This window comes from Enhydra lutris, unplaced genomic scaffold, assembly GCF_002288905.1.
Source record: "Enhydra lutris kenyoni isolate GAN:26980312 unplaced genomic scaffold, ASM228890v2 scaffoldscaffold19, whole genome shotgun sequence".
NCBI lineage: Eukaryota > Metazoa > Chordata > Mammalia > Carnivora > Mustelidae > Enhydra > Enhydra lutris.
The window spans coordinates 23,036,240-23,058,596 of record NW_019154103.1 but is presented as its reverse complement, the minus strand read 5'-3'; positions in this window follow the sequence as shown (position 1 = coordinate 23,058,596).

Below are 22,357 nucleotides of genomic sequence, written 5' to 3'. Positions count from 1 at the left end.
TCTTTTCTGTTACGTGATCTGCTTATTTACTGCTTTATCTCAAGCACCTTAAGGGGTTCCCAACACAGAGATGTTCAATAAATACGTGTGCATTGGAATAATACCCTTCAGAGCTAATGCATGCCAAGAACCCCTTCTTTTTTCCCTACTTAGTTTAAGCAGTATTTTGTTTCATTTATTAGTCTTCTGAAATTCTGTCTCTTCCGTGTAACATTTTTGATGTGCAATGAGGGATATGATTTCCTCCTGTATCTCAAACTATAAAAGCCTGGACTCCCAACAAAGTAAATTCGAGGTCGTCTAAGACTTTATAGCTTGTATACAATAGAAATAGCATGTATTGCTGATGAAAATATTCAATATTCTGTACTTTCCTTATTTATTTTTACCAATTTACTTAAGAGAATCACCCCCAACCCAGCAGCAATTCATAACTGCAAAATCTCTTGGGTAAATAAGAAGCTATCTCCCAAACAGTATATTCTCTGTGCCCAAAAACACGTCAAAACTCAAACATGTATTTTTTTTTTAAAGATTTTATTTATTTATTTGACAAGAGATCACAAGCAGGCAGAGAGGCAGGCAGGGAGAGAGAGGGAAGCAGGCTCCCTGCTGAGCAGAGAGCCCAATGTGGGGCTTGATCAGGGACCCTGGGATGATGACCTGAGCCAAAGGCAGAGGCTTTAACCCATTGAGCCACCCAGGTGCCCTCAAGCATGTAATTTTCTATCAGATTTTCTAATGTGAAAGTTTCTCTATAGAAAAACTAAATAGTCTCATCATTCTCTGCTATTTTATGACAAGTAAAATGTTTTAAAAATGTATTGACTTATTTCTTGTATTGAAAAACAATATTCTTCACGTATTGCATGGAGCACTGGGTATGGTGCATAAACAATGAATCTTGGAACACTGAAAAAAATAAAATAATTTAAAGAAAGGAAAAACAATATTCTCTATTAAAGACTTACAATTTTTTAAATATTCTCTTTTTTAATTTCTAAAGCTGAATATCCAGTATCCATTTGTGACCATGGCCAGATACTTTTAAAAACAATGTTACCTGTTAATATATTTTTTGTCTTCAAATGAAAAGAAAGCTGTGTCATTGGGATCCTGTTGATTTTGGATTTGTGTTAACATAAGACAGGGACTACCTAATGCATATGGTTAAGTACTTGCAAAACAAATTAATACTACAAACCACATGTGATCAAATTACTGAAACAGTGCTAAGTATTTAATACCACAAGTTCTCTGTCATTCCTAAATGTGTGCTTAACCTATATCACTCTGTGGTTTTGGGTAGTGTTTGTTGCTGAAGGCCCACGAGTGAACAAACCAGGCCAAAGGTCTTGCCCTAGTTATCACACATCCTAGTCGGTGTGGCGAAAATAGTAATGAGCACCACTTCTCTCTTTGAGATTGGATAGTTTCAGGAGGAGCAGCTATGTTTAAGTTGTGTCTTTCCTCCCAAAAGAAAATCTAAAACATTCACTTCTGACTGCCTATTTTGTGCTAGTGTTTTATATGCATTATTGAAATGCTACCTTAGTACAAGGTAGCATGTACTAGGACTGAAGGTAGTCATTACTATTCCCGGTTTACACATGAGTTAACTAGAATGCACCAAGTGTAAACACTTTGTCTTTGCTTATTTAGCTCTTTAGTAGAGTCAAGTTCCCATGTCCCACCTATATTTTTGTTTATAGACTAAGTTACATCTTTAGATTCCCATCAAGATTAATTTCTAAAAGAATTTCCAGCAAGGACTTGTGGAATTTTTCTTTGTTGGATATTTATTCTTCTTTTCAGCTCGCAATTCACCAAATAAACCTGAAACCAATTTCTATACCAGGGTCCAGAAAAAAGATTAATAATGCGTAGTTTCTGTCTTTGCAGAGCTTGGAGCCTAGGACAAAGAGAAGAGAGGTGTGCACACCTGTGTGCATAATATGTTACAGAGCTTAGATATAATCATTGGCAAGGAAGAATCTAGTCAAAGAGGGAATAAATACTGATTCTTTCTGTGAGGTCAGACTTTAGAGAGGAAACGTTTGTGTAGAGTGTATCTAAGTTGGTAGATGAAATGAAAGAAGTGGCAAGATCAAGGACATGAGAGAATTATGGAACATGGTATATTAGGGAACTGCAGTCATTTTGTAGGTTTTCTTTATGGCTAGGAGTAGTTTCAAAAGATAAGTAGAGATGAGGCCATGAAAGATTGTTTACACTGTGTTAAGTAATTGGGCCTCCCTACAGTGGTCTTTGAGGTGTTGTAAGCAAAGGAGTAACGTGGTGAGGTTTGTGTTTTAGATGATCATTTTGTGGCAATGTGAAGAACAGATATGTGGATTTTTGAAGGCAGAGAAACCAGTTAGTAAAATATTTCAGTGGTCCAGGGGCAAACGAAAAGATCCACATTTAAGCCACTACCAGTGGAGTTAAAGAGGATAGACAGGAGTTAGTAATGAGGTACAATTGTCAGCACTAATCACCACACACACATATTTAGGATTGGGAGAAAAAGAATCTGGAAGAATCTCATTTAGACTGGGATATTTTAGCAGTATTTTATGTGCATAAGGAATATAGGAGAACAGTAGGGTTTGTTTGTTTGTTTGTTTGTTTAAAGATTTTGTTTATTTGACAGAGAGAAACACAGAGAGGAAACACAAGCAGGGGGAATGGGAGAGGGAGAAGCAAGCTTCCCACCTGGCAAGGAGCCTGATGCGGGGCTCGAACCCAGGACCCTGGGATCATGACCTGAGCCGAAGGCAGACACTTAACGACTAAGCCACCCTGGTGCCCCAGGAGAATAGTCCAGTTTAAGGGGAAGAGCCACAATTTAGGATAGATTGATTTTAGGAATTCTATCAGACACCCAACTGGGGATGTCTGATAGGCAGCAAGAATTTGAGTCTAAAGCTCAGAAGAAAGATCTAATACTCTAAATGTTTGTCCAGGCTGCACTTGATCTGTTGAATAATGTGGTTATGCTTTTTTTTAAATCTTAGCCTCACTGACTGCTTGTTTAAAAATAAGCTTCTCAATTTTCCAGGAATTTGATAAGCTCCCCTTCCTTTTAGTGGTGATAGGTTCAGTCTTGTTGATTTGTTGATACTATGTTCTATAACCAATCCTAAAGTACAATTAGAATTTATCTCAGCTCTGCCATTAATTTTCAGTGTGACCTCAGGCTGCTTATTTAACCTTCTTCTGTTTTAGTGTCCCCAGCTGCAGAATACAAATACTGTAATACAAGCTAACATACCACACTAAGAGAAGGAAAACTAATACAAACTTTACTAAAGTGCTTAGTAAATACAAAATCTTATATAAATGCTAATCCAAATATATTCCACATTTTCTCACTGTTGCTGGTAATAGCTTAGGAAAGAAAGAGGTGACGGACACAAACTACTACTCCCCAATTGGTTGCAAAGCCAAAGAAGAAAATGGGATAAAATGCACACGCAACAGCTTCTAGTACGTTATCTATATATTACCTGGTACTTCTGACCTGTGGCAAAAATAAGTCCTATGAATTTCTATGAGTTAACATGATTGAATTGTGAAATCATCAGCCCCTATCCTAAAGAAAATGACAGTCCTGCCTTTGATAGTCTGGCTCTCATTGCGTATGAGAAGCAGACTCATCTCATCTTTGCAGATGCTCAAAAAGGGAGAAATGAGGTTCTTTCTGGGAAGATAGGGAGTCAATCCATCTTGAAAATATTTTATGTACACAGTCCTGAATAACTCTGTCCTCAAGGCCAAAGCCTAATGGGTGATGAACAGTCTTAAAAAGTAACCTTCCTACATGTTTTTCTTAACATATAATTCTCCATTGCTCTCCATCTCTCTCCCTTTTTGCCTCCTCCCTGATGGGCAGGAGATTTCCTTCCCTTGGTGGAGATTACCAATGTGGAGATGTAGGATAGCCACAGACCCACACTGTAGCAGAAGTGTCTTCTGGGAGGGGCACCTGGGTGGCTCAGTCAGTTAAGCATCTGCCTTCAGCTCAGGTCATGATCCCAGGGTCCTGGGATTGAGCCCCATGTTGAGCTTCCTGTTCAGTAGGGAGCCTGCTTCCCCCTCTCCTCCCCACACTTGCTCTCTCTTGCTATCTGTCACTCTCTCATTCTCAAATTAAAAAGGAAAAAATAAATAAATAAATAAATAAATAAAAAGAAATGACTTCTGGGAGAGGCTCTTAGTGCCCAAAGAGCTGCTTCTAGATAGAGTTGCCAAAGACCATGGCATTCTTAGAAGACTACCATGCCTTCCTCTTCCAGAAATCTTTGAAGCATTCAGCTTTACCCCCAAACATACTTCTCAGTCATGTATTTATTTTAAAGTATATTTATGGCTTATCTTTGTTTCAGGCACAGTGCTGGGTACTGAGATATGAAGACTATTCATAGTTTTAAAAAAGGACTTCATAAAAGAATGTTCATTATGTCAATAGTAACAAAATTTATTGAGGATTTTTACATGCCAGGAACTATCCTATCTGCTAGTCATATACTATTTAATGCTTATATAAGTTCAGGGGCATATGTATTATTTCCGTGGGTAATAACAAATTACCACAAACTTGGTGGCTTACGGTGACAGAAATGTATTCTATTACAATTCTGAAGGCCAGAAGTCAGTATTGGCAAGAACAATTTCTTCGGAAGACTCTGAGGAAGGCTCCGTTCCACACCTTTCTAGTAACTGGACAACATTCCTTGGCTTTTCAGTACATCATTCCAGTGTCTGTGTCTACTTTCACTGTATCTCCTTCTCTTTGTCTTTTTGTCTCTATGTTGTTCTCTCTCTTTTTTTAAACCTCATAGAAGAAACTCTCACCCATCCAAAGCCAGTAAAATTTCACTTCAATCCTTTCCTTATTTATTTCTGTAAACACTATCTCCAAATAATGTCATATTATGAGTTGCTGAATAGATAGAAATTTGGGGGACCCTAATGAAATCACAATAGGGTGTAAGATCATTATAGCTGAGAAAATTGAAGTTTACAAATAAATTTCTCTAGTATCAGTTTTTGCTGAACAGAATATTAAAACTAAGAGGCTTAAAACAGAACAGATTATTTCTCACATATTTTGATAATCTTACTAATTTTTTGTTACTCCCTTTGCCATGCTTCCATATGAACCAATTTCACACTGAATTTTTTTTATTTCAAAAAAGGAAAAAATAAACTGTTCACTTACTTCAACCAATATGTTATTATACCTTATTGTATCAAAAGGTTGAAAAGAGCTTTTAGCTCTTGTTCCCACCCAAAGTCCTTTTCAGAAGAATACAGAAGAAGGGCATCATCTTTGACTCTTAGATCACATACTCCTTTGGAACAGGCCATTTCTCATAGAAGTTATTCAGTAAGAAAAATACCCCACCATAAACATTATTTCATATGTATCTTTCGCAGCCAAATCCTGCTCAAAAGTAATACCGCTTTTTTACTTTGAGGAAATTTTTATTCAGATTATGTATCTGAGCAAGACTTCGCTAGTGAGATTCTATTCTGGAGAACACCAGATGGCCGCAACACAGAAATGACACCTGCAGAAGGAATTAAATAAAGAAAAATATTCACTAAGCTGTGCCTTCTTGTGGCTGCCAGCTGTGTGCATAGTAACATGAGAAACAAGTATAATCTACAAAACTGGCTTCCTTAAAGAGACCATGGGAAGTTGTTAGCACAGTGTTCTGAGACTCATCAAATATTAAATCAGAAAGAATATAGTGAAGAACCTTGTTTGGTCTTCACTCGTGGCATTGGCAGTACTAGGGAATTAGACTAGGACTCTGCCATCTGTGGGCTTGTTTGAAGTACAAGTGTTGCCATTGACCTATAATGATCTAACATTCCCCTTGGGAATACAGAGCGTACAGACACATATGGGGTGAATTTGTACAGAAAAATAAAGGAACAAATAAAATATGGAGCTTGCCACTTGAGCACTTTTAAGGTCAAGTGCTGTGACTCTAGATGGCCTTATTAAATGAACGGATTTGAGGGGGTAATAAATGTTCCCTTGGCTCATGACTTCACACTGTAGATCATCAGGTTTCATGTAGGTCTCTCACTGATACGATTATTTGTGGGTTATTTATTGTATATGCTTCACATTAAATTCCACTGTCATATTTCTAGAGTTATATGTGATGCTTTGTCATCATTTGTTGTCATGTAAACTTACTAACAGAGCCGACTCTCATCTGAAACGCTTTTTACCTAATTTCACACATCTCACAGGACAAAGTACTGAACTATTGCCTCATTTTTATGAAGTCCTAAAGGAGAAAACCTCACCTACTTAAAAGCTTAACAAAAATGGAGTTAAATGCAGTTAGTTATGGAAACTTCATTTTTCAAAATTAGGCTAAGGTGATGGTTGTAAATCCTCCAAATATACTAAAAACCATTGAACTATATACTTTAAGTTGGTTAAGTGAAAGGATTTCATCTCAGTAAAGCTGTTTAAAAAAACCGATCCATCCAAGTTTGACTCAGCACCATTGGTTCTCATTTAGAGAGAGAGGTTCTCTCCACATCTTTCTTCCTCTTCTTCTCACATGTTCTTTCATATTCCTTGAGGACCCAGTCAAACCTACCTCAGTAGCCCAAATTCCAACAAGGTTTTTTACAATCATCGTATGTTAAAAAAATTTCAGTGAAACTTTTCTTCTCTCAATAACCTAGTTGAGTTTTTAATTGTTTAACAAACACATTTGTGCAAAATCATTTTCCTTTTATCTTATCCACTTATTTAATATGCGTGTGCTTTAAGGGGCAGCTGGGTGGCTCAGTCAGTTAAACATCTGATTCTTGATCTCAGCTCAGGTCTTGGTCTCAGAGTTGTGGGCTCAAACCCCATGTTAAATGTGTGTGTGTGTGTGTGTGTGTGTGTGTGTGTGTGTGTGTGTGTATAAAATATATGTGTATGTATGCTTTAGGAAGCATCTTTTCTAAGCCCCCAAAATAGAACATTTGGGGCTAGAATGTTACTTAAGGAAAAAGAATTAAGGATCCTCATTCTATAGGAAACACTTTGCATTCACATATATCCTAGACATGTGCCCATTCTATGTTTCCTCCTCCTCTTTTTTTTTTTTTTTTTTTAACTTTACTATTATGCCTACTGGTACTCCAATGTATTTCTCTCAGTCGAACACATTCAGTTCTATTTCTCTACAAAAGAGGGTAGAAATCAATAACTGGGTGACATTAAAATACAACCTTCCTCACCAAGTTTTCACTTGGTGAAATATATTCTTGATAGGCACTTTATTACAATTTTTACCATGAAAAAATCATTACCAACAGTGGTAACTAGATCATTATATCATCACTTCTTTGGATTTACCAAATGCTACATATTAACAGCTTTCAAATTTCTTGAACTTCTACTTGTTATCTCTCTCCTCGGCATTTCTTCATCCATGAAACTTTTAGTTTCTGGAGCTCACAAAGAATTCCTCCTTTAGATTCATTTAATGCTTATGGCGAACAGAAAGAAATAGCCTCTTCTAAATAGGAGCGAGTGGTCCATTGGCCCTTTTCCTTTAGTATAGTTATTTTTATAAATACTGTGTTTAAAAAATAAAAACATAAGTAATCCATGTCTATATAGAAAGATAGGAAAACAAAAATAAGCAAAAATAAAAGTAAATAATAATTACTGACATTCTTACCATACATAAATAAATGAATGCAAGTTGGTGCACCACTCTGGAAAACAGTGTGGAGATTCCTTAAGAAATTAAAAAATAGAGGGACGCCTGGGTGGCTCAGTTGGTTGGATGACTGCCTTCAGCTCAGGTCATGATCCCGGGGTCCCGGGATCGAGTCCCACATCGGGCTCCCAGCTCCATGGGGAGTCTGCTTCTCCCTCTGACCTTCTCCTCGCTCATGCTCTCTCTCACTGTCTCTCTCTCAAATAAATAAATAAAATCTTTAAAAAAAAAAAAAAAGAAAGAAAGAAATTAAAAATAGAGCTACCCTATGACCCTGCAATTGCATTACTGGGTATTTACCCCAATGATACAGATGTAGTGAAAAGAAGGGCCATCTGTACCCCAATGTTCATAGCAGCAATGGCCACAGTCGCCAAACTGTTAAAAGAACCAAGATGCCCTTCAACGGATGAGTGGATAAAGAACATATGGTCCATATATACTATGGAGTATTTTGTCTCCATCAGAAAGGATGAATATCCAACTTTTGTATCAACATGGATGGGACTGGAAGAGATTATGCTGAGTGAAATAAGTCAAGCAGAGAGAGTCAAGTCCATATGGTTTCACCTACTTGTGGAGTATGAGGAATAACATGGAGGATACTGGGAGAAGGAGAGGAGAAGTGAATTGGGGGAAAATGGAGGGGGAGAAGAACCATGAAAGACTGTGGACTCTGAGAAACAAACTGAGCATTTTGTGGGGTGGGGGAGGCTGGGTGAGTCTGGTGGTGGGTATTATGGAGGGCACGTATTGCGTGGAGCCCTGGGTGTGGTGCATGGAATGAATTCTGGAACACTGAAATGAAATTTTTAAAAAATTATAAAAATTTTTTAAAAGGAAGGAAAAAAATAATAACCATTATCTCTTTGTGTGTTGGTTGTATCCTCGCATGTGTGGTATGTATGTGTACACACTTGTACAAACACACACTTTTCTCCACATCTTAATTATTCCACTGTATATTACTTCTTACATTAATTCAATAAGTGTGCCTTTAGTAACTATCATGTTTTAGGTTCCATACTGGGCACTCGGAATAAGTAAGAATGATATGGTTGGCCTTGATAGCCCTTTCTAGTGAAGGATGCAGCCAACTAACATCAAAACAGAAAAACTGCTTTATAAAAAATTTTATAAACAAGGTTCAAAGGGCTGAGGTACAAAGTACTCCTGGGAGCCTTACTTTATGTAGTTTGTAATCCTCATAATAAAGAGTATTTAAACTAAGACTCAAGAATGTGAAGAAACTAATCTTGGAAAGACTGATATATGGAGCATTCCCAAACAGAGGGACTATCAATTTCAAAGCCCCTGTAATGGTCAGTATGATCTGTCCAGGTGGTTAGGCTGACATGTCCAGTTATTCCATCAAACATTCATCTAGATGTTTCTGTGAAGGTACATCATTGACATGGCCAACACTCATGATCAGTTGAGTTTAAGTAAAGGATATTATCCTTTATAATCTTGGCAGGCCTCATTCAATCACTGAAAGTTCTTAAGAGCAGAAGTGAAGTTTTATAGAAGAAGAAATTCTACCTGGGGACTGCAGCTTCAGCTGCAGGAAAGTGCCTGCCTTTGTGACTACTTGCTTTACACATTCCATACTCGACTGGTGTTGAGCTGTGGTTCAAATCTAGGCATGAGGGATATGTGTGCAGGGCGACTGAAGAAGTACGGCTGGATTCCAATGAGCAAGAGGGAGAGCGGCACAAGATGAATTAACAGATAACCAGAATCCAAATCATGCAAGATCTAGTATGCCACAGAATAATGGCTGAATACTATCAGATGATTAAATAAAAGCACTGCCGGGGCGCCTGGGTGGCTCAGTGGGTTAAAGCCTCTGCCTTCAGCTCAGGTCATGATCCCAGGGTTCTGGGATCAAGCCCTGCATCGGGCTCTCTGCTCAGTGGGGAGCCTGCTTCCTCCTCTCTCTCTCTCTGCCTGCCTCTCTGCCTACTTGTGATCTCTGCCTGTCAAATAAATAATAAATAAAATCTTTAAAAAATAATAAAAAATAATAAATAAATAAATAAAAGCACTGCCTTACTTTCAAAGGTGAGGGACATTACCAATGTAAGCTTTAAGGACATTACACTACTTGCTGAAGGAGAGAATGAAGTAGAAATGGACAAGCATACTAAGAGGGAGACCAGTTAGAAGGTTGTTTTTTTGTACTGGTCTGGGACAAAGATCATGGCTGCTAAGTTGGTCACAGTGGATGTGCAGAGAAGGAGATGGATTTATCCTTGAGAGAAAGTTGATAGAACTTAGAGACAGTGGGCAAGGAAAAGACAGCCTTGAAGATGGTCCCTACATATCTTGCTTGAAGTATTAGCTAGTACTCTCTCCCTCTGAGAGGGGAAATATGTTCAGTTTTTGACAAACTAAATTTGAGATGTCTCAAATTGAGATATCCAAGTCTAGAGATGTCCAAGTTGAGATATCTAAGTCTGGAGTTCCGAGGTTTGGATGAGATTCATGTTTGGAATTTGGAATTCATGATCATTAACATCCTATCTAAATCTGTGTAAGTGAATGAGATCACTGAAAAAGCAAGCCCAGAGAGAGGAGGAAAATGAGGCAATCTGAACCATAAGATATACCACACAAAAATAAACAAAACAGCTAGGATGGAAAAGCAAAAACACATTAACATGGAAAACATCTACAGTAAAACTAGTTTAAAAAAAATTTACCTTAAACCTTCACACATGAGTGGACACAAACTACGCTGATAATGGGAGTATGTGGCAAGACCACCTGTGTCAGAGGAAGCAGGAGAGAGGGGAAGCCAAGAGAATGGCCAAGCTTCTGATAGAACAAGGACTTTGTAAACAGTCTTTTTAGAGAAGCATCAAGTATGCAAGAGAATTTACCCAAAGAGACATAGAAGATGAGAAGGAGGCTGGCTACCTTTTGGGGCACATGATTGCATCACATACTCATTTTTCATGTCTATGAATTCAGGCCCACGCACAGAATTCAGTTATGGATGTATGGTGAATTCTTTCATCCCCTGTCATTGGATAAATGGTTCTTATGGTGTGTGGGTGGCAGGGAGTCACAAAACTGATAAAATAGCTACATGCAACTATCATGTGCAGTCTTCTTGACGAGTTCATTGGCTTTCTTTCTGAGAATAAATTCTGAAAGTGAAATTCTTGGGTTTAAGTATGCACATTTATGAAAGGGTTTTGGTATCTCTAAATTGGTGCTAAAATACCACCCCCCACCCACTAGAGTCTTAAAATAGCAAATATTAATCACACTAATCTTGGGTTTATCCATTCTTTTTGTTGTCTATTACTTAATTTCTAGTATTCTTCAATTTTAATAGTCACTTATTCTTGAAAGTTGAGTTCACTTTAAGAGGGGTTTCACAGAAATTACCTGACACAGTTGGCCTATTTGCTTATATCCTCTGCTATTGTGATTTTTATCTAATTCGGGATATTGAACCTGTTAATATTGAACAGGTATGCCTTCTACTTTAATTGGATTGCCAGATAGTGATTTATCTTTTTGGTTTTCTTTTTCTCTAAAACTGTTTTTCTGTTTATTTATAGATTCTAGAGTTATATTTTCTGCTTCATTATTTTTTGGTTTTCTCTGTTTTAATCCCCTATTCCTATTAGGCTTTTGTTTTACTATAATGAGTTTTCACAATCATTCTTTCTAAGTTGTTTGTAATTGTAGTTGTGCTTTTCTCTTTGACAAATTAATACAAAAGAAACATTGCTTTGTTATTCCTTTACTAGTAATTTCTAGTTCTACATATTTTCAATCAAAGATTTTCATTTGGTGCTCTTTTTATGATTCTCATATTTTTTAATATATCATCAATTTTTACAAATATGCTATAAACATATAAATTCTGTCTTGAGGTAAACACTTAGAATCAATCTAATAAAAATATATAATTATTTAATTATTGTATGTTTGTATTTTATTTCTGACTACTTAATGAAGAGAGAGACAAAGACAGAGGAAGAAAATACACTAAGAATTAATATTTGGGTAAATTTGGTGCAGGATTTCTGGGAATTCTTTCTACTATACATGCAACTTTTGTGTCTATCTAAAGTTAGGGAAAAAGAATTTTTAAAAGGAAATATAGTAAGGTGATCATAAATTGAAAAAGTATTCAACTGTCTGAATATAAAGTCAAATGTAAACACACCTTTGAATCAAGAGATGATTTCAGACACTTATTGTCCCTTTTCATAACAACTAAGTAAGCATACATTAAAATGTTGTTACCAAGAGAAATGGAGAGTCTATGGATATTAAATACGAAAAAAATTATTTGGCATAATATTGAAATTTGAACTATGGCTAAAGAAGTATTAGAGAATTTTCCTAAAAAGATGAAATTTTAGGAGAAAACTAGGCTTCATCTTGATATATCAAGAAGGCAAGAATCAATAACAAACTCACTGTGAAAAATTCTCCATGTCGCCATTGGTCATTCTGAGGCTCCATGCACAATAAGTCATAACCAGACTATTTTGACACATATCATATTAAGCTCAGTGCGGTTCAAAGGGCCAATGATAAAAAAAAAGATTGTCAATTATTGTTACAGGGTAATTTTCCATTTTTTTTTTTCTCCTCCTGTCTGAGCTTTGGTCAACACATTTTTCAAGAGCTTCAACTAGGCTAATCCATGGGAAAAAAACCACAATAAGGAGAATATTTTGTCAGTAATTTTTAAAATTACTGGTTTTATGTATCTAATAACTGCATACAAATGTATATATCCCCCTTGCTAATTTTACCTATCAATTTTGATACTCCTCTATTAACGGAGTTTTCAGAAGTAGCAATTGATTAGTCAAAGGATATGGCTTATGACTTCTTGATGTATGACTATCATCTAAGAAACAAGTAGGTATTCATCAAACATCAACTGAATGTAGCAAATATGAATTTCAGGCCTCAAAAATGCAGGTGTGTGAGGAACATAACATACATTAATTTTGATCTTTTAAGCCCCATTTCCACTGAATATTGAACTCTGTTAGTAAAAATACAGTTGCCTCTTTTTTACTAGTGTGCTAGTAAATTTTTACTCACGGTGTCTGGGAGAGGTACAGAATAAAGCAAGCCCTGGTTTGTAGCAATCCCCAGTTTTTATGGCATAAATACTCCTCCTTGGCCAGTTACAAGCACCTAACCTGATCTTCATTTAACAAAGAGATGCACAGAGTGGAAACAATCCTAACGAACTAGCTCTGAAACACACCATTGCTTCCTGTCCTAGAGTTGTGTCAAATTACCAGTTACCAGACGTTTTGGAGAGTGTAGCCACCCAGGCCTATAGATATGGAGATAAATGCCATCCTGTTAATCCCCAAAGGATCCTACTTTGTTTTCACTTGTTCCCTAACTCAAGAACTCTCCAGACTGTTTTTTATCTAGCAGGAGTCCATTTGGACCCATGGGGAATTTGCATTTACTCCTATAACTCACAGGGGAAAAAGGAGGCTCTACGCATATGTTGCAGACCCATTCACCTAGACACATCTTGCAGTCACTTCTATTCTGCTGTCCCTGTGACACATTGCACAGCAAGGAAAACTGACTGTCAACCACGACTTCAGATTCCTTGTGCAAAGTGAGGAACATGGCCCATTACACCTGATTCCCCAGTCTACTTGAGGTCTGTCACCCCTTTACCCAAAGAGGGCTCATTCAGCATTGAAGGCAAGAAAGAGGGTTCTTCTCTCAGGGACACTCATGAACATCTAACAATGGTTTTCCTCCCAATTACAGTCCCATCAGAACAGGAATCTATACCCTATAGAGGAGTCATAGTAATCATTTATAAATTATGTATTCTTCAATGTTTTTTTGACAATACCCAAGCTTAGGTTTTTAATATTTTCAGGCTCTAGGACAAGAAATTCTTTTTCTGTCTCTTTAGCATCTTTTTAATGAGGAAAGTTATTCTACTAAAAAATGGGATAAGTGGCAAAAAATTAACAGAAATTTAAGGGAAATCTTCAGTTAATGTAAATTTAAAAATACATATATATTTATTTGTCCTGGAGGGAAATTTTTGATTGTTTTTCAAAAGTTTTACTCATATACATAAGCTTTTCCCCAGCAACTTAATTTCTCAACCTTTACCATAAAAAACAACCTTAATGTTCATAATTTAACTGTAAGAATCCCCACCACAGTGTTGATAATTATTGCAAAAAAAAAAAACACCGTAATGAAAATTTAGTAACAAATTACAGTAGATCTATTCAATGAAATTGTGTGCACCTTTTAAGTAGGATTATGAAAGGATATATTATCATAAGAACAGATGTTTGTAATTCATGGTTTAGTGGAAAAATCAAAACATCTTCCTAAAAAAAAACAAAACAAAACCTCTCATACATTCATGTATATGGTTTAAAATCCAAATGATAATAATGCCAGCAATTTTTATTTTCTTATTGCTTTTTTTTTTCCTTAACAGTAACAATTGGTAAGTTGTAAAAGATCCTTTTACCAAATACCACTTGAATAACACCTCAGACAAGATAGTATTTTGAGCATGATGTCATTTTTCTGTGGTAGGCATTAGATAATCTGTTCTTTTATTTCATTATATTTGTTCTACACCTTGGAGATGAATGTACAGTTTCCCATCTCTTTCCTCATCCTCACACCTACCCTACAGGAGTAGAAGTTGCTATCCTTATTTCACATCTACAAAAACTGGGCCTGTGTGATGTGCTGTGATTTACACTATCACTTAGTATGTACATTAAGAATTATGTGTGTCCAAATTCTGCACTCTAAGACATCATGATGTTTCATGGGAAATGTCTTCATACAATATTTTAGAGAAGATAGCATGAAATAAATCTGTTTATTATTTATAGGTTCTAGAAAAATTGTACAAAGGCATTTTCATCAAAGGAATTACAGTTACACCCTGAAATAGGTGCCTATGCCCATTAGTTTAAAAAAATTGTTTGTAACAGAAATATGTGTATTAATACTTCTAAAAACAAGAGGGATAAAATAAGACTATCTATAGACTCAGCTTCAGGCTAAGGCCACTGAATGTATTCCCTTATGTAATTATCAAATTGACTTTGCTGAGTATGTACTCTCAAGTTGGTATCAGGTATACCTTTTCCTATGATAAACATGAAGTTTAAAAGTAAGTAAAGCCACCCCAGGTTTTGCAAGTAGCAAATGACTACCTGGTTCTACCTATGGGATACAAACCCGTCGATGCTCTTCACCATGACCCCGTGTAAGTATGAGCAAGTAGGGATCAGTTTGAATCACCATAACCATCAACAAAACCCTGCAAGTGACATGTATTGAACTGTTAAGCCAAAGACTACAAGAACTTTTAAAGGAGATGCACAATCAGTAATATCTTTTTCAACCACTCAAATTCTCTGAAACAGAAAAAAGAAACTTAGAGGAAATTTGCTGAGTGGAATGCAAAACTTTGGCACGCATAATGACCTCATTGTTCTGTTTCATAATACTCTTCATGATAATCAAAACCCATTCTGTTTATGCCTCACATCACAATAAGGAAAAAGGAAATGGAGCAATTACGTGGATAGACCAAGTCAGCACATTGCCTTTGATTGAATTATACGGCACTTTTATGTAAAGCTCTTTTCAAGCACCTATATTACCTAAGGAAGTGTGGATATTTCCCCCTCTGCCTCACTGAACACGGAGTGTCTACACAACAATGTATTATACTATTGCCCTAAAAGACAGTCACAATTCTATCCTTTATACATAGGAGTATGTAACAGCTTTGAGTTCTAACTGTTCTAAAGATATCTATAAATCTAACAGAAAACAAGAGTCCTTATCCACAATTTATAACGTTTATGCCTTTAATTAATTAGTTGATTAGAGAGAGAGAGAGAGAACAAGCATGAGCACTGGGTCGGGGGAGACAGACGGAGAAGCAGACTCCCTGATGCACAGTGAGCCTGACTTGGGGCTCGATCCCAGAACTCTGAGATCATGATCTGAGCAGAAGGTAGACGCTTAAGCCAACTGAGGCACCCAAATGCCCCGTGTTTATGCATTTTAAAAGATCTCACTTATTTCCAATTCACTTACTCACTTACTTCCAATTCATCTGAATTATCACTTATACAAGAGTTCAGAGAACTAGAAAAAGCAAAACAGCAAGACTTATTAAAAATATCATAAAAATACAATTGGTGTATCACTGATCTCATTTTATTCATTCAGCAAACCTTAATATAATTGTCTACTGTATGCCATGCACTGGGTCCAAGAGAGCAGATTAGCCACTGCCTTCCTGAGTCTTTCATTCCAGTGATATTCTTGTCAATATCGTAATTTAGTTCCCCTGCAAGGAATTTCCCCATCCTATCGAGTATGAGATTTTCAAGATGGTTCTCTGTGTTGCTGGTGTGACTAACTATTGCAGTTTGACAGAAAACCACCTCAAAGTTTGGCTTCGTGTCTTTACTCATCCTCTAAGCAGAAGTCTGTTTACTAACACAGCTTTCAAAACGAGTCACACCTGTGGCTGTCACTTGAAAGGAAACACAGGAAAGCCTGGAGACTTTGTTCCTGGGGAAATCTCACAGAGGAAGACTGATCAAATCAAGGACATGCCCACAGCAGAGGACAAGATCAAGCCACCGGGTCTGGCTCTTCTAATGCATTTTCATATCTGGAATCTGGTGATCAGAGTCCTGTTTCTAAAAATGTCTGTGCTTCTGGGAATACTATTATTAAATCATTTTTCACTCTTCACATTTTCTTTTCTTCTATCAGTCTGAATATCTATTCTAAAGCCACAGGACTGCATTTGTCAAAGAGATAAGCAACACTGTTGTTTGAGGGAGAATGTGAGATTTCTTCTAAAAAGAAAGTAAAAAACTTATAAAATCTACTGTCTTCCTTCACTAAAAGAAGAATCAATTCACAACACTTACGACCTGGTCATTAGATCATACAGATGCATCCCCATGGTGGGAAGGGATGAATTTAAATTAATCTTCTTACTGATAGAGTAAAAAGTTATTTTTTTCTCCTTAGGTACATGAACAAATCAGCATGCTCCAGTACACTCCAAAATACTCAGTTCTGCGTTCTTCCCTACTTTTTGGACAGACATGTTTTCTCTACTTCTTCACAGCAAAGCAAAGCACGGGTCATAGAACAGATCAGTCATTAAAAGTTTGCTTCATTCATTTCAAAGACAAATCTGCATTAAAGCTACTGCCACTTAGGAGTAAATACCACCTAGGAAATTTGCAATGCAAGGTTAAACCAGCAGTTTAAACTTCACAGTTGACCACTGATGCACCAAGCCTCTAAAATTTCCCTTTCCAATGAACACTTTCTTCCTTTCATTTAAATTTGGGGAACTTTGTCCCCAACCTATGTCCTAGGTTTAGTAAACCATATTTTCCTAGGAGTGAGAAATAATATACCCCCTGAAAACATTTTCTGCTCCAACTCTCTGTCTAAGATTCCTGGAAGAAATACCTCCCCTTGCACAGACTTAAGACTATTTAATGGGTGGCTGGGTGGCTCAGTGGGTTAAGCCTCTGCCTTCGGCTCGGGTCATGGTCCCAGGGTCCTGGGTTCAAGCCCCACATCGGGCTTTCTGCTCAGCAGGGAGTCTGCTTCCCTTCCTCTCTCTGCCTGCCTCTCTGTCTACTTGTGATCTCTCTATCAAATAAATTAAAAAAATAAAATCTTAAAAAAAAAAAAGACTATTTAAAATCTCTGTTCCTGCTACATAAAGCCGGTCAGATTTATTCAGAAATACACCGAGTTATGCTTTTATTTCTCCTCAATAATGAATAATTCGTTGAGACCTCTAAAATAACAGGCAACAATTTGTCCATGATTTTAACATTCAAGAAAATGCTTTCCTATTCGTTTTTCCCCCTCAAAATATCTTTCATTTCTTTCTCCCTACCAAGCATCTTTTACTCTAGTCAGGTTTTTATGCCCTCCTTGAAAAAAACAGTATCTGGGTTGCAGTAGGCTTAACTGAAACACCAAAAAGACATCATTTGGCAAAGGAGACCTGGCTTAATTTCATCCTATGATATCTCATACACCTCATTAGTGTTCTTACTGCCAGTTTGCAATTATCCTCCATAATGGAGAATACAGAATGCATGGAACTGGAAATCCATATATAAATCCCAACCTTATTTTACCCAACAAATTCAATCTTTCTGCAATCTAATCTTTTATCGGAGAGCCTAATAATTAGTCAAACTGGCTGGGAGCAGTTTCACCTCAACTCACTTCTGACAGAAAATGGATTCAAGTAACTAGTGGCGAGGGTGCAAGCCACAGCATAGAGCTAGGAGTTTTATCAACGTGAACTGAAGTACAGAACTTATCAATTAACTTGAACATGCTAGGAATTCTCAGAGCAGGAAAATCAAAAATAGTAGAGATAGAGAAGGACTGGATGTTGCTCCAGTCCTGGCTCAAAGCAGTCAAGAGTTAGAGTTTTTTTTTAGACCCAGGTAACCTACCATGTCAGTTAAGGTCTACAGTCTCAGGTCCTAAGTACAGAGGATGAAGGCGGTCTTGTGAATGAGGATGGGAACAGGAAGGAAGGAGAGAGACGGGGAAAGCTCCCACAGAACCACAAAAGCAATAGTTAAAAAACAGGCCAGCAAAGACTTCCTAGATTCTATACTAAGTGGAAAAGACAATAAAACAGGAAGGCTATATACAAATTCACCCCAAAATGCCATGAGTCTTTGTTCCCTTCAGGCAGGGGCAGATTAGGAGTTTTCTGTCTGCCTTTCCTTCTGGGCCCTTGCTAATTTCAGACAAGACTCCCTTTAAATCTCAGAAGGATTGAGAGGGAGGAAAATCAGAATGCTCTAGGACTGGACTCCTGGCACTCCATATTCATCCTTCTATAAATCATATGTAGATCCCTGTGTGGAAGCACATTTATAGGGCCGGAGTCCCAAGAGTGTCTTCTCTAATCAATCCTAGAGATGGTGTTTCGTAAAGAGTGGTTATCATTACAACTTCTGTCCCAAAGAGACAGAGGTCCTTATATTTTTTGAACAATTTTTAAAGATCAATCATATATGCTAAGTGAAAATATGTGTCAGGTAATAGGGGAGGAGAGTAATCTAATCTTAAACTATGGGAAAAAAAAATTATGTTATGTTTGAGCTTCCTGACAGCAAAGGTAAAGTAGAAAATACATTAAGAGGGGATACCTTGAGATAATTAGGCAGTTTGTAATATGCGGATTTTTCCTACAATTAGGTCATGAATTAAGAGTAAGGCCAATAAGTAAAAAGACTGATTGACCTAAATGTATTTTGGGTACACAAAAAGAAATGCATAGAATTGATTATATCACTAAAAAGAGAGGAATAAAATCTAATAAGTACACTGAATGGGGAAGCTTTTATTAGTAGCCGACTCTTTAGTTGGTTAATTTTTGAGAATTCACATGGGGAAACTTCAACCAAAGAAGATCAAAGACATGTCTAACCGGTTGTTTTCAGTACGGGGAAAGACAAGAGCCAGGTAGAAAGCTAAGGACAATTTTGATAATCATGGCCAAGTTTAAAAAGAAGCAGGAAGAAAGATAAAATCCTGGACATTTAAAGCATTAGCAAATCCCATGTATCCAGTAGCATTTCAAGGATCATAGAAGTTAATTCCATATCATGACGCTTTTATTTATTTTGAGGCAGTTTAAAGATATTCACCCTGTGACGATTATTACCTTTGCTCTGAGGAAGCAAAAAATCAGTACACAGGCTGTGCTCAGAATATTAGAAGGTCTATAAGTAGTTAGGAATACAAATACATTTGAATCTATTCATTAACTTTGAATTGTAATATCTAACCAGAGGATTTGGATAGCTTCCAACAGTTGCAATGTGTACCATGACAACTTAATACAATATGTTTTATAGGAAAGAGTCTTATTCCTTTAGGATATTTTCAAATCAGTAATTGTTCACTGGGAACAAATATTTTTGTATTTAAGGAATTTTTTTCTTTTAATTGTTCAACAAGAGAAATATTGTCCCAGAGATAATTAATAACTTCATTTATATGGTATATGTCCATTTAATTTAGATTTTAAGAGTAATGTTCCAGGGGCACCTGGGTGGCTCAGTCAGTTAAACATCCAACTCCTGATTTTTGCTCAAGTCACAATCTCGAGGTCGTGGGATGGACCCCCTCAGCATAGAGTCTGCTTGTCCCTCTCCCTCTGCTCCTCTCCCATACCACCTCCAATCTCCCATGCTCTCTCTTTCAAATAAATAAAATCTTTTTAAAACAAGAGTAATGTTCCAAGTTAAATTTTAAATTACCAGTGAATACCTTCATTAAAATAATCTGATAAATCTATTTAAATATACATTTATAAATACACTTAACAAAAAAGTCATGGTTATCACTTCCCTTTCAACATGTATTTTATAAAAAAAATAACCGGGAATGGATAGATATATTTCTACAAATTTCTGTAGAAATAGAAATACATAAAGGTGAGAAACAATCAAGAAAACACAATGTTAACAGTTTTTTGAAATAGATGTCATGTTACAGAAAATTTTAACCATGAAAATTAAAGTTTTCATTTAAATATCCATTATAACAATTCAAACGTTTGGTTTGAAAATTTATGAAAGCACATGTTTTTGAAGGTTTTAAAATGACCATTCATCTTGAGTTTTTAATTTATAGATAATCTGTGTTTTATATGAAATTGGGGTCAGTAGCCTCCTCTCATGCTATTAGACAAAACAAACAAAACCATTTTAAAACCAGTAATTTTAAATTCTTTCCCCATAAATATGAATACTACAGCTGCTTTTAAAAATCTTATTAACAGGGGCACCTAGGTGGCTCAGAGGTTAAGCCTCTGCCTTCAGCTCAGGTCATGATCTCAGGGTCCTGAGATCAAGCCCCATATCGGGCTCTCTGCTCAGCAGGAAGTCTGCTTCCCCCTCTTTCCCTGCCTGCGTCTCTGCCTACTGGTGATCTCGTTCTCTGTCAAATAAATAAGTAAAATCTTCAAAAAAAAAAAAAATCTTATTAACAGGGTGCCTGGGTGCCTCAGTTGGTGAAGCTACTGCCTTCGGCTCCAGTCATGATCCTGGAGTCCCGGGATCGAGTCCCACATCGGGCTCCCTGCTCAGCAGGGAGTCTGCTTCTCCCACTGACCTCTCTCCTCTCATTGTCTTTCTCTCTCCCTCTTAAATAAAATCTTTTTTTAAAAAAAATCTTATTAACATTGTAAATCTTACCCAACATTGTAGCTCCCCACAAATATTCAAACACACATAACCAACTTATTTCTCTATACAATTTCAGGGAGTCCCTAGTTTTAATGAAGTCCAAAACTAGCCTAAGAATCCCTGATTCTATAAATCTGGTACTTTCCTTCTTTCTCCTTTTCTTTCCTTTCCTCTCTCCTTTCCTTCCTCTTTTAGACTCCATGAACCTAAAATCTAAACTCAAGATGTGAAGTCTAAAATTTGCTTCAAAGGACTACTTCTCATTTGTGGGTAGGTAATATTTAGGCATTTTATTAAAGGTCTTTATTCTATTTTCCTTTAATTTCCTGAATTTACATAGGTAGCAGTTTCCATCCCTCATTGTTTCTCAGGGAGACACACACATGGTAAGGAAAAAGGTTATAGTAGCCTTCCAGAATTCTACACATTTGGTTTCCAGAAGCCCCAGCCCCAGAGAGAAAGAAAATCATTGGGATGAAGAGAAGTTTTCCCCAAATTGAAGAAATAGGTCAACTTTCTGGCACTCGAGGATAACAGATAAAAACAAGTCTGAGGACCCTAGATTTAGAAAACCAAAGCCTGACTCTCTGGCAAGACCCAAGGGAATTATCAAAACTCTAGAAAAAAATGGCTTTCTGATCCATATAAGACCATCAGATTGCTGCACCAGGATGCGACCTCCCGGGAGCCCTAAAAGGGCTCCAGACACAAACCATGCATTCCACCATGAGAACCCGTGTGGACAAGTGACTAATAGCCACAAGATTACTGCCTCCCATAAATCCTTTGGCACTGCATCAAACTCCACAACATTAACAAAATGAGACTTGGAAGGGAGGGCAAATCTCTAAGACTGACAGAAGTTCAATTTCTCACCAGAGCAGCTGGACTGGATTCCAATCCCAAAGTAAATTGATTAGAAGAAAACAAACATTAATTAACAAATTAGTAAGATATTTTTAATGTAGCTATACTCTGTTTTTATAAACATATATTTTTATCCCCAGGGGTACAGGTCTGTGAATCGCCAGGTTTACACACCTCACAGCACTCACCATAGCACATACCCTCCCCAATGTCCATAACCACACCCCCCCAACCCCCCTATACTCTGTTTTTAAAAGAAAACCTAAAGCATAATTTCTGAAAAGTGCAGAGGAATTTTAAAAAAGTTATACCATCAAATACTAATTCAAAGTAAGCTCAAATAGAAGAATTAATATTGGAAAAAATAGAGTTTAAGTCAAAACACACACACACACACACACACACACACACACACACACACACAAGCACTGGGGATGAAGAAAGTCCTAA